Source organism: Cydia fagiglandana, chromosome 23, assembly GCF_963556715.1.
Source record: "Cydia fagiglandana chromosome 23, ilCydFagi1.1, whole genome shotgun sequence".
Lineage (NCBI taxonomy): Eukaryota > Metazoa > Arthropoda > Insecta > Lepidoptera > Tortricidae > Cydia > Cydia fagiglandana.
In genome coordinates this window covers 11,515,494-11,529,993 of record NC_085954.1, presented here as the reverse complement: position 1 = coordinate 11,529,993, position 14,500 = coordinate 11,515,494, and the positions used below count along the sequence as shown (strand labels likewise).

Genomic DNA, 14,500 nt, shown 5'->3' with positions numbered 1-14,500 from the left:
TGATAGTTACTGATTTTTTAAAAGCGTTTTTCAATTAAAAGACATGCCAAAATCGCTTACCTTCTTCCAAGTTCTTTCTAATGCTAAAAAAAACGAACTATACCTAGATGGCGATAGTTTTTGACATTTTACAATTAAACACATATTACTGAAAAAATAAGGATTAAAGTCAAATGGCGTTCTAAAAGTGTCAATCATTGAAATTTTCTTTATGAATTTACTAGTGACTTTTGTTCACAAGTTCCACTGTTAAGCAAGTTCCACAGAATGACGCTACATATAATTTACTTAAAAAATATGTTCCTCTTACGGCCCCGACACTATCATGGATACTGACATTACTTTGACGGAATGACGTTTTTAGTGATAGTGTAGGGAGTGTCATGAAGGAATGACGGCAAGTAATGAAGTTTATTTTAATAATTTACGTCAGTATTGGAGTTATGTCTAGTCTAAATTCCCTTTGCTAAGAATGTTATATACAATGTCTTGCTCACAATGCATTTCAATTGACTAACATTGTTACGTTTAATGACTCGATTAAACGGATGGGCCCTGTTTGGTGTTAATGTGTGTTTCTGACTAAGATTTATGTGGGTATTAAAGGGATCGCTGTTTTTAATATTATGCTTTTAAAATAACAGGCTCGTGAGGATCGCTGAGTGTGATAATGAGCAATGTTAACATTTTTTAAAACAAAAAGTAGTTCGGATGGTGCTGGGACTAACATACGGCGTTGTATGAACAAGAGATTTCGTTTGGCAGGATTGGTCCTTAGGATCCAAGGATGGATTCAAGAAGTGGAGCCACCGAGATTTTTGATGTAAATTTTTAGGGGGGGGGGGGCTCTCAACTTGAATTTGTGATATCCGTATCATTTAAGCTACTAGGCCAAGATTAGTATCGTTTTCGTATAAATCGGGGGTGCCGAATTCATTTCATTTCTCACATCATAATGACACCATTCCGAAGTAAATACACATAAAATATGAAAAAAAAACTTTATTTTTAAATTGCTTTTCTGGGACTGTTATATAATGAAAAGCATTTTAGTACGAGTGCGGGTGTCATAAGAGAAATTATGTACAGTTGCATACACTATTTAACTTCATGCACACATATTATTATTCAGAGCCCACTGTATCCCACTGCTGGGCAAAGGCCTCCCCCCTTTTTTAGGGTTCCGTACATCAAAAGGAAAAAACGGAACCATTATAGGATCACTCGTGCGTCTGTCTGTCCGTTTGTCACAGCCTATTTTCTCGGAAACTACTGGACCAATTAAGTTGAAATTTGGTACACATATGTAAATTAGTGACCCAAAGATGGACATTTTTTTTATAATTTTGAAATACGAATGAAATAGGTTCGAAGTTATTTAAGAAAATAGCCAAAAAAAATACCATCCCCCCTCTTAAACTCCGAAACTACTGGGTCTAAAATTATGAAAAAAATACATATAAATAGTTCTTTACCTATAGATGACAGGAAAACCTATTAGAAATGTGCAGTCAAGCGTGAGTCGGACTTATGTACGGAACCCTAGAAACGCTAGTCCGACTCGCACTTGGCCGGTTTTTTTTTCCACTCGTACACTTGTTATTATGGATACACACATATTAAAAGCTCTTTATTATATGTTCAGTAACCGCAAGTTACGACCGCCATTATGGCATTTGATCCCAATGTTTGCAAATGACATTTTATTCAAATAAAATTTCATCTCGACAGATACTAGAAATGAAGTCGAATAAAATTCCTTCGTTTTTCAAAGATGTCCGTCGGGACTTAATAATATTAATAACTTAGCGACCCGCCGGTAGAATCTTAACAAATTATACCCACACCTAAACCTTCCTCAATATAATAGGATAGGTTAGGATAGGATAGGTTTCTATTGATAGGTGAAAACCGCATGAAATCCGCCTTTTAACCGCCAGCAATTTTTGATCGAGCGTGCTCGTGTCGCCACCGGCAGTAATTGTACCACGCAGAGTAAGGTTGGCATAGTTACGGGAGTTATAAATGTGCTGTAAAAACCAAATCAGATCTTTGTCTTATTTATCAGACTGTGGCGAAATGAGCTGGATATGTAATGTCTTATATATCAGACTCTGGCGGTTAAAGGGTTAATAGTTTTTGAGTATGGGCCCGATTCGGATTTTGAAAAACATCTATTAGATATCTTTTAGACATCACCAAGATACGATAACGATATGTTTAAGATCTAACCTGTGAAATTTGACATTTGCGCGATTCTGGAGATACTCTTGAACGATTTCCACAGAGATCCAATTCACATCTAATAGATATCTTACTCTATCTAACGTAAAAGTGACATTTGGTTGCCCGAATTGCGCTGCAAAAGAGAACTAGTTGATATCTAAACTATATATAAACGTATCTAGAATGGATCTAGTGCGTGTCGTCTCTTGTGAATATCTTGAAGTTCGAATACGGCAGTATATCGCGAATATACATACACACAAACAGAGTAGACAGACACGGCGGTTGACTTTGTTTTATAAGGTGTAGTGATGACTTCTTTAATTTAAACAAAACTGGCACGAGTCAAATAATAAAAACATAACTGTTAACACAATAAAACGGATTACAATGGTCCGATTCGTCACGAGGCCGAAAAAAGAAACGCGAGCGCAGCGAATCGATGGGAGACGGTCACTTTATGATTTCACGCTTTGCGTAAATTGAAATATCGATTTGTGAAATTCGACGGGTTACGGGTGAATGAACCCTTTGTTTCTAGTTTAGTTTTTTGCATAACAATTTGGCATTCCGTGAATCAGTATACAATACAATCGTAATAAAATTAACGCGAGTTGGCACAGTGGCTGTTAACACGCTAGAAATAACTAAGGCCCACTTGCACCATTCTACTAACCCGAGGTTAAGGGTTACGCCTGGAGTTACCATGGTTACCAGTACAATTTGACACTATGTTAACGGTTTAACCGCTTATCCTCGGGTTATTGGGATGGTGCAAGTGGGCCTAAAGTAGGTACGTCAATATAGAACCAATAGCGTGACTCACTGGGTGCGTAGCCAACAAGCAAATCGTTTGCGCTCCGTAGCGAACGAAACGCATCTGTCACTGTCGCACTAATATGGAAGAGTGATAGAGAGACACAAAGCCTTTCGTTGTAGTAGCACACGCGTTTGTCACCTTGGCAGTCTGGTATCCAGAATAAAAAAAAAAAAAGAATAGTTTGGTTAGACGTACATAGTTGTGTTTTGTCATACGTATTGTTTTTCCAAAACCGTTTTTCCACACCCATATTAAAAAAAAAGAATTCCAAACACAGTGAATTGTTTGAAAAAATATTGAAAGCACTTGTGAACAAGCAAAACCGAATCAAAAACAACGAAAAACTAAACAATATTGGAAAATAGGAGTTTTAGCCAGAACCTTTTGAATTCAAAAACAATGAATACATGTTTTGGTAGGGTTGAAAGGACCTGAGAGAGTTTTCGCTTTGATTTTTACTGTGTGACGTCGTCGACCTCATACGTATCGAATACAGGGTGATTCAGGAGACGTGAGCAGGACTAACACTGCGAATTTCGTAAATTATAAGCAACTGCTTCGTATCAGTATTAGTGAGATTAACGTTAATTTTATAGTCCAGTTGAAAAAATAGTTATTAATTAATTAACGACATGCATGGTCACCCTAAAATTAAAATACTAAACTAGGTACCGATATTCTGTGTCAAATTAAATGTAATCGCTGTCATCACGGTCTGGGTATCTCACTCAAGTTTGACAGTTTATTTTCTTCGTAATCAAAATGCTGTCATTAAGGTTAAAGTGGTCGTGTGTTTATTAATTAGGTCTTGTAGCGTGACCATTATCGTAGAGAATTAAATTTGCCCTCACCAAAAAGTTAAAAAATAGGAAGTGTGATTGTATCACCTAAATACGACGGTGATCGATCAATTATCAGTTACTAAGTGTGCGGGATTAGTCCTGCTCGCGTCTCATGAATCACCCTGTAGGTATATAAAAGATTAAGACTTTATAGTAGGTGTGACGAAACCTTTTGTGGCTGTATATTTGGGTATAGTTATGTATTCCGTAATGCTTACTTCTAAACGGCACCCACCTTTACATTTTTCTGTTTGGCCCTATTGTTGACAGGTACACCTCAGCACTCACTTTTTTCTTTCTCATATCCTCTTTCACACAATCCATCCATTGTTTTTTGGGTCTACCACCCACTCTCCGTCCATCAACATTCATCCCTATCATTGTTTAGCCTATATGACATTCATCCCTCCTCATTACATGCCTATACCACGCTAACCTACTATACTCCTCATCTTCTCCGTTACTGCTACTTTCAAACATACGTAGAAACCGATACATACAAATCATACGGCAGTATTGTAGGTAACTAAGGGCCAGTTGCTCCAACTACATTTGACAGACTGTTCAACATCACTCAACAAAGAACTATTAAACTTCCCATACAATAAGTTTTGCGAACGCTTTAACGGTGGCAGGCGGTTTGGTGCAACCGATCCCAAAGTCGGGTAAAAAACCTATTATCAAACTAAAACTAAAATAATAAATATGTACCATATTGCAATACCCGATAACAAAAGAACATCAATACAAAACAGTACCTAAACAAATGCAAAAACCTTGGATATCAAAAATCCAATTACATTTTTTGAAGTAGCAACCCTGGAGCCAATTCCGTACGTCCCCACTTTTTAAAACCCGACTTCAGTATTACAAGTAGGGGTGTGTGGAAATATCTGGGTAGTGCAACAGAAATTCAGGTTCTTGTAAAAAATAGTGCGCGAAGTGAGAGAAGGCAGCCGTATTGCTTGGAGGGTTGGCAAAAAAATTGCGAATACAAAAAATGATGTTCCTCGTAAGAAAGTATATTAGTTTTTTTAATACTGTACCGGGTGGGCCCTGTAGTAACATGAGCAAATAATTAAAAAAACAAATTTTTGTACTCCGTAAATGATAGAACGTTAATTCAAGAACTTAAAAAACATAAAGTGACTTGTATAATTTATCTAATGTAGGTATGTTATTCTTAAATGTCGGTGAACATATGTTGGTCAGTTTGAGGAATACAGCTTACAGTTTAATTTATTTCTCCTCTTACAGGGCCCACCCGATATAAGAATCGTTTGGGTATCTAGTAAGGGCCCACTGATTAACAGTCCGCCGGACGGTATCGGCCTGTTAGTTGTTCGGAACTGTCAAAATTTTATTCTAACTGACAGGCCGATACCGTCCAGCGGACTGTTAATCAGTGGGCCCCTCAAAATAGAGTACAAAAAGATTTATTCTCAAAAGTCGAATTCATCATTTAATATATTTATTCTACATTTCATTTCTAATCTGCAATAAGGTGGTGGTACTAGTGCTTGACATGCTAATGCTCACCTGCCGTCACCTCTATTGACAATGACTTAAGTTTCTAGATGACATGTACTGGGACCGCGTCGAGCACTAGTATCACCACCTTACTCGGTCTATGTTAACCGAAAAATATTAGCAAGTTAGAACTTAAGGATTGGCATGTGTAGTTAGTGATAAACTTATTGTTAATAAATTGTTGTGTTATAGTTACCTATAAAACAAGGATTAGCTATTTTGTATAGTCAGAAAATAATGCTATCCTAAAAGCGTCTGTTGTATGTCATACGTAGAAAAATCTTAATAAATATTAACACCAAACATTTCCTTTTCTGCCAACCCTCCTTACCTTGCCAAGCGAGCCGTTACTTTTAATCTCGAATATTGCGATGGCGACAATTCGAAACGCTCCTTATCTGTCCCCGTCACTCCCGTGTCATTCCAATATTCTCGTCTCCGTCTACTGTTATCAGTGTGACATTAGGCGTCATACTATAGCCGATTTCGGGTACAATTTGTTTTGTGCCTTAAGCCTATAGGCTTAAGGTAGTGTTTGTAATGAAGGGAGAATCCTTAGGGGCGCCATTGAAGATTAAATTTGATAATAAGGAAATGTTCTAAGGGAGACAAAGGTTTACATATATATAGCTGTTTATTAGTTTGGTTGCTTAGTAAATGGAACAAATGATATAACTGTATAAATGGATGTTTGCCTTATGCCTTTAAATAGGTCAATAGTTATTTACTTATGTAAAGCTAAACGTACGGCCTGACGAAAAGTATTAAGTAAATGTAAGTAGATACACATAATTAAGTATATAATCACCACGTAAACTATTACTTAAAATACAAATTTAATAGAAATAGATCTGCATTCAAAAGTAGGTTTAATTAGGTTTCTCAGACTAAAAAAAAAAACTCAATTGTTTTTGTGTACTTAAGTAATATTTTTTTGTTCTCTAAAACTTCTACGAAAAAATTGTTCGATTTGGGCGTAAAAGGAAACTATGACAAACGAAGATATAGTGTGATTCGCCAGTAACTGGCCACTGTTAGTAAGTGGCCACCCTAAACTAAAAATTAGTTCAATTCACCTACAAACAGAATTCATTTCATTATAACGTGGCCAGTTATTGAAAGCTGGCCAGTCATTGAAACCTTATACTAAAATGATTTCTGTTTATAGGTGCATATAATATTAGTATATTATATTTCTATATTGAAAAAATAAAACATAAATTTATTTTATAAGTATATCTATTTCCTCACAAATAACCTCAAAAAAACGTAACAATTTTCAACACCGCGCCCATAATTATCACCCCCCAATTTCCCAGAACACAAAACAAAACATAAACAACAGATTGGAACAAATAAAAGGTGGAAATCCTTTTCCCACATTCCGAATGCTAATATTTTACGGGAAATTCCCTAAGATTTATTTCGCGGCCGCTTTCGGCGCTAGGAAATATGATTCCAATCTGGTATTTTTAAATTATGTATTTTTTGTGATATTTAGGTACCTATGTACGAAATTTTTAAAGCAGACATCTGTTAGGTATTTGTAGTGTGTGGGATTCGTTTTTAGCATTATTTTTTAAATAAATTTAAATGAAAAAAGGTATACGTTTTTTATCGTATTGCAATACAAGCTGCATTTTGCACCAGACGATTTGGAGAAACATTCGAAAGAAAATGTCGCCAAAATGATTTTTAGTTTTCAAGAATATATTCGTATTGTAGGTATTTAATTTATATGTTATTGTTTAAGGTAAAATGGGCCTGACAATAAATTATTTTTGATTATTATTATTTTTTGCCCCATAATGGGGTGTAAAACTGATTCTTGTTTCAATAGTTTTAAGTATTAATTCTGTATTTTCATATATATTAATCGTCTAAGTACTATTGTATTTATTTATGTACCTGCTTATATTATGTAGTATAATGACATAAAAACACGAGCGTGTCGCACTTTCAAAGACCAAATAACCAAAAAAGAAAACTCAAAGAAATCCAATCTAATATCAATAAGTCAGTTCCGAATGCGCCCCAGGCGTATTCGTGAATATTTTAACGCCTCATATTCGGATATGGTTTAGCATAACCCTCTTTTTTCTGAGGCAGGTGATATGCTTATGACATATGAGTAATAGTCCTATTGCTGAGAATTTGGTGCCATTCGTTGCATGGATGGTTTTAGAATGAGAAATGAGATTCCGTTTTATATGCGTAATTTTATCCATAAAATTGATAATATTACATGGAAAAAATGGATGTCATATTTTTATATAATTATAAGCTAAGCTATCGGTCTGATATAATTGTTTCATGACATTTTAATCTTTATAATTCAATTCAATGTCATTGTGTTTAAATTATGTTCAGAATAATTAATCAACCATTATATTTATTGATTCTAATTAACTTGCATTGAAGCGTATATAAATGTAACATTAATTTAATAATCTAATAATGTTTATTCCCCTAATTGTAAATAATTTTGAAATATGACGATGTACAATTAATAAAAATAGAATATATTATATTCTATTCTATTCTACTGTAAATAGATACCGGAAACGTAACGTAACGTAAATATTTGCCAATGGTACAGTCAAAGAATTGAATTTCAGTACAATTTCCTACCTCAATCAATATGAAAGTCGTCATACTTTCTGTCACGTGAGGTACTAAATTGTACTGAAATTAAAATCTTTGGCCGTCGTACTATACTATAAAGCGTCTTACTATACTATGAATTGCGAGGTTGGTATGTAGTATATAAAACCGGGCAAGTGCGAGTTGGACTCGCGCACGAAGGGTTCCGTACCATAATGCAAAAAAAAAAAAAAAAAAGCAAAAAAAAACGGTCACCCATCCAAGTACTGACCCCTCCCGACGTTGCTTAACTTTGGTAAAAAATCACGTTTGTTGTATGGGAGCCCCATTTAAATCATTATTTTATTCTGTTTTTAGTATTTGTTGTTATAGCGGCAACAGAAATACATCATCTGTGAAAATTTCAACTGTCTAGCTATCACGGTTCGTGAGATACAGCCTGGTGACAGACGGACGGACGGACAGCGAAGTCTTAGTAATAGGGTCCCGTTTTACCCTTTGGGTACGGAACCCTAATAATGAACACCTACATTATATACCACATTAGCACATTACCAAGCTCGCAATAGCAATAAATATATTGTGAATAGTATGGCAGCTTCTTACAGCAGACATTTGAATTTAGACCTTGCAGATTAACCATTAAAGACGTAATTTTAACAAATTATTTCCGACTAACCCGAGTGACTGCTACGAAAGAGCTACGAGCAAGCTACGACCGCTACGCCGTAGTTACACGTAGCACTATAATTGTATGCATTTTGTGTTTTCCGACATACAAATTGGTGTAATATAAAATTATGCCTGCTAAATATTGATATGGAACAATAGAAAGTTATTTATAAATTTCACCTCCTAAGCGCTTCTTGCACCATCCCACTAACCTGGGGTTAACCGGTTAAACTGTTAGCCCAGTGTTAAGTTGTACTTGTAATCATGGTAACTCCAAGTTTAACCGGTTAAACCCCGGGTTAGTGGGATGGTACAAGTGGTGCTTAGAGATTAAATTTCTAAAATTACTTTCTTATAAGAGCTGAGATCCATGAAGAAACAATATTGTCTCAAAATTCAAGGCCCTGCCTTCAATGGTATCGTATACCGGGTACGGCCTGTAACATGAGCAAAAAATTAAACTGTAGGCTGTATTCCTCATACTGACCAACATTTGTTCAGCGAGTTTTAAAAATAACTTGTGGTTTGATTTTTAATACACTTTAAAGTTTATTCTAAGACGCAATGTATTGCGAATTCTGTTATGTTTAAGGCGTGACAAGCAACGTCAATCATAATGATATGACGTGGCGACGGCGTTCATTGAAGATAATATTTATTTTGTATGAAAAATAGGGAGTCTAAATACTTCATAATTTTTAAAAGTTGTTGAACAAAAGTGTCACCGTTTGAGGAGTACAATCTATGTTTTAATATTTTGCTCGTGTTACAAGCCACACCAGGTATTAAGCACATGTTTGACTTATCTAAAAATTCGAATAAGGCAGTTAATTTGGAAACCTTTTGTCTTTCCATAGAAAAGTTTTATTGACCTAAAAGTAATACAATACATTTTTACCTCAGCCTACGAGTACCTCGTCATAAAGTTACTTTAGCTTTGCCCCAGTTTACCCGAAACTCCGTAACTTAAGCTAATTCTATAGAGGAACCTTTTTTAATTAAGTTAATTGATTTAGTAGCTCATACCGTTTCATTAGATAATGGGCTATTGGGGGGTTAATAGGGTTCGGGGGGGTTAGAATAGTCTTAGATATTGCTTGGAATTAGTAATGTGCAAGTTGCAGAACATTTTCGAAATTTAGGAAAATTTCTGGAAACTTTCATGAGAATATCTTCATGAAAGATTCGGTTTAGGCGGAGTATGTCACATTCTTATGAGGTCACATTCGAGTTAGGTCTCTTCCTGAGTAGGTACGTCACATTCTGACGAAAGATTAAGAGATATTTGATTACAAACGGGTCTACCGTGATATAATTTCATTGTTTCTACCTTAAATTCCGATGTTTCAGCTGAGTTGCACCAGCTGTGGTCACGGACAGACTGACGTCCCAGCAAATGTCAACGGAGATATAAATATGTGTACAAAACGCGAGAGTTTAAAGTGTTAGATTAAGATTAAGGTAAACTTACTGGTGCTCGACGCGGTTCCAGTACACGTCATCTTGAAACTTTAGTCATTGTCAATAGAGGTGTCATGTCTCATCATGTTATATCGAGCACTAGTACGTTTACCTTAATTGCTAGCCACAACTACATTTTCTAAGCTACATTTAGCATGTTGACATCTAAGTAAGAAATATAGCAATATCTAACAAAATGGTCCCAGATCCATTGCAATTATCATTAGGATTCTCGTTTGGTCGCTCAGACGCATACAATTAGTTAGTAGCCAAATATCTAGGTACTTTATATTTAGCGGAGTCTTACTAAAAGGGTCCCGTTTTTACCCTTTGGGTACGGAACCCTAAAAAACCGGGCAAGTGCGAGTCGGACTCGCGCACGGAGGGTTCCGTACCATAAAGCAAAAAAAAACTGAAAAAAATGCAAAAAGAAAACGGTCACCCATCCAAGTACTGACCACGCCCGACGTTGCTTAACTTTGGTCAAAAATCACGTTTGCTGTATGGGAGCCCCACTTAAATCTTTATTTTATTCTGTTTTTAGTATTTGTTGTTATAGCGGCAACAGAAATACATCATCTGTGAAAATTTCAACTGTCTAGCTATCACGGTTCGTGAGATACAGCCTGGTGACAGACAGACGGACGGACGGACGGACGGACGGACAGTGAAGTCTTAGTAATAGGGTCCCGTTTTACCCTTTGGGTACGGAACCCTAAAAAACAATTGCGTAATAATTATCGCCCCTTTAAAACGTTTTCAGTCATATTGCAAAAACTTTCAGCGCTACCCTCAAAAGGCTTCCTAGTGACAACTATCACCATCGCAACAAGAATATATCGGGATCCGAACAAGCACAAGGTCACTTCTCACACTACGATAAGGTTTCAACATAAACAGAGTATCAATAGTCGACTCTATGTCCATAGTTATAAAGTTCAAGTTGCAAGTGTGCAGTTGTTAGAACTGTTTCGTTCTGTGTGCGTGGAATGTCGATATAGACACGGGGTAGAAGAAAGAGTGGAGAAGCCAGGAACATAATTTTGTGAAATAAGGGCGTCCGCTAGCTAGCGCTGTTGCACGGAGCGGGCGCTCATACTATTTTTAACCCGGACGCGTGCAATGAATTTTACCTACAATGACACCCGCATGCGTGCACCTACGGTATAGGTAGGGGAAACCCTAAAGCCGACCACTGACTAACAGTCCGCCGGACGATATCGGCCGGTCAGTTGTTCGGAACTGTCAAATTTTTGTTCTAACTGACAGGCCGATATCGTCCGGCTGGCTGTTAGTCAGTGGTCGGCTTGAAACAAATTCAAAATACATATGGGGGACATGTTGCAAGGAAAAAGGGTAAACTTATAAGTCTAATTGCTGAGTGTTCTCAGGGAATTTTCTCTGTCCATTGCTGTTATCTTTGCGACAGTAAATTACTTATTATTTATTTATTTTATTAATAAATATTCACCTTCACTATTTTACTTACTCCGTGTCAACGATAAGTGTCGCGTGTCGCGTCGACAAAGCCAGTTTCATATTCAACTTTATAGCGCGGTGTCTGGCTTATACTAACCTTATACCATGTGTATATATGATATATGAGATCTTATCATTTATATACAGTTATAGTAAAAACAATAGCAGGAAACAACTGGCTTAAAGTGGCACACAACAGAAACAAGTGGAAGAAATTGGAGAAGACCTATACCCTGCCAAAGGGATCCCAATAAAAATTAAACTGAGAGAGAGGACATAACTCAAAAAGATATACCTAAGGAAAAGTTGTATACAAAAAAAACTACTAGATTTAAATACATATATTTTTTCTTTTTTAGTTAGTATCTAAGAAAACAAATTATTAATTATTATTAATGTTACGGGAAATAAAAGTTTTATTTTATTTTAATTTATATTTTTATAGTAAGGACGCTAAACAAGAAGAATTTCGTACATTGACCCGCATGTTCCTATCTCTATCTCACTTATACGATAAGAACCACGAAGTAGCGCATAATTGCAGCTGCGCAGTGAGAATCGATGAACTCTTTACCGCATACGGAGCCAATGACGGATATGATATTCAACTCTATTGACAGCTATTAAAGTTCAAACAAAAACATTTTTATTACATGTATTTTTTGTTAAATTACTTTTTTGCAATATGTGTCTAAATTACAAACACGCTAAAGATCATAATCACAATATCACTTATCAAAAAAAACTCATAAAATTAACAAACGACAAAATTTTTGTCCAAAGTTAACTCACCGGGCCCACAGTGCGCGTGTAACATTATAACACAACAGCTATTTGGTTAGGTGTGTTTGCGTGCCAAAATAAAAACGCCACTGTTTGCCGAACGTGATTCGGCGTGCGACAACAACCGTTAGACGAGTCAAGGTTTTCACCGTTCAGCGATTCACCCTGTATATACAGGATGTCATGTTTGACAGGACAGGTTATTCACCCTGTATATTATACAGGTTATCATGGATGACAGGACAGGTTGGCTTACTTTAAAGTTGTCAATTTTTATACAGCTGTAAGTAGGTATGCTGTTGTTAGACGAGTAACCATTTTCAGCGTTCAGCGATTCACCCTGTATATACAGGGCGTCATGAATGACAGGATAGGTTGGCTTACTTTAAAGTTGTCAAGGTTATGATGGTGTATCCCTAAAAAAAACATTTTTCTTTGTTTTCCTACGGAAAGTGTTTTTAAATATGAATTGTTAATTATCATTTTTGTCTACATTAATTAAAGGTAGAAATTTCGGTGCTGTCCGAGCAATAGCACCTGCAAATTTATTTGATGTCAAATACATGATTACTAAGTTGCACGTAAGGTTTAAAATAATAAAGTTAAAGCTTCTTTCCATACCTTTTTAACTTTAATGGATGTTTAAAGACTGACTGAAAAACATAAGCCTAAAAAAATCTATCTACAAAAAATATTTTCACAAAGACACCACACTCAATAGAGAACACAATCTTTAAAGTACAACCTACGCCGTATCTAACCCTGTCTTAACCTATGTTTTGTCCGATATCTCCGCAACACGACCCACTGTGCACAATTTATCCGGAACACCTATGCCCCGTGGTAACCCCGGCGATAACGCACTTATCCGAACCTACGTCTGACAAATGTTCCGCATTACCCTGCACAGTGGTGCTGACGGGGTAAGCTCCGGACATAATTGATGATTGGAAAAAAAAGTGTTAAGGAAAGAACACCCATATTAGAAAATAAGGTCGTTAGTAAGCATGAGATTTTATATTATAAAATGGAATGAGTGCCATAAAAAGTCTAGCGGAGCTCGAAAAGTAAATGGACTCGGTTTCATGTCTGTATTACTGAAAAAATACTTAGTTTCTCTTTTAATACAATTTCGCAATCATAATTACTTTTTATGAGCGCCATTAGCGTAATGTTCTACAGACTTGCGTCTAATTACAAGACAAGTAATATTTATTAAGCAAATACACTGGTACTTAAGTGCGAGTAAAAATGCAACGAGGAAGCGTGTGTTTTTAGTTTTCTTTTTCTAACATTATCACATTAAATGTGAGAAAAGTCACTTTTCTACTTAGTGCAAATTGCATAAAAATTACCTAAATCACCCAACGACAACAATCGTTGAAATTATCAGTCATGTAGACGTAAATTGCAAAACACGCCAAAGAATCTTGAAAAAACATACCACATTTTTTCGTAAATCGAGTATAAACTAAAGTCATGAGGTCAAACTTTGCATACAAACAGGGTCCAGTCAAATCTACTCAACCATAAAGACAGCACTCCAATTACCAATTTCTAAATCACGCATATCTGATTTTGGACCGAGTGCCACTCCTTTTAAAATTGGTTATCATATTTCCAGTGTTAGTGCAAGTACTAAAATGCCGATTCTGCTCTTGCATTTTTTTTAAATCTTATTTTGATACGAGCTTGGGTCTCATTGGGCATATCAGATGTCACGTGGACCAATAACGAGCCAGATGCCTTATGATGCCTTTATTTCATGAGCAGCTACCGGCGTTAGAGGCTAATGCTGATTGGTGCAGTGACGCCAACTTAAGGTTGTCTCAAGATGAAACCCACATCAAATCGTTAAGGTGTAGTGAGTTCAGAGGGCCTACCGCGAACCACGGTCGGCGTGTTGCCTACCTGTCACACTTACGAACGAATTTACAAGTGCGATAGAGAGGCAACACGTCGAACGTGGTTCGCGGTAGGCGTTCAGGTCCTTGTCGCGCAGCTCACTAAGTACCGAGCGGTCAGTCATTGTAATATTTTTTTATTTCTAGTTATTTGTAACAAAAAAAGTTATCGTTGAGTT

At 36.3% G+C, this 14,500-nt stretch overlaps 1 protein-coding gene and 1 long non-coding RNA gene across 4 annotated transcripts in view; one reads left to right on the top strand and one right to left on the bottom strand.

Moving 5' to 3' along the window:
• The window catches only part of LOC134675968 (uncharacterized), a 512,277-nt gene that overhangs the window by 180,819 nt on the left and 316,958 nt on the right, over window positions 1–14,500 (top strand). The window lies entirely within an intron of this gene.
• The window catches only part of LOC134675844 (nephrin), a 311,394-nt gene that overhangs the window by 221,553 nt on the left and 75,341 nt on the right, over window positions 1–14,500 (bottom strand). The gene's annotated exons all lie outside the window — the stretch shown is intronic.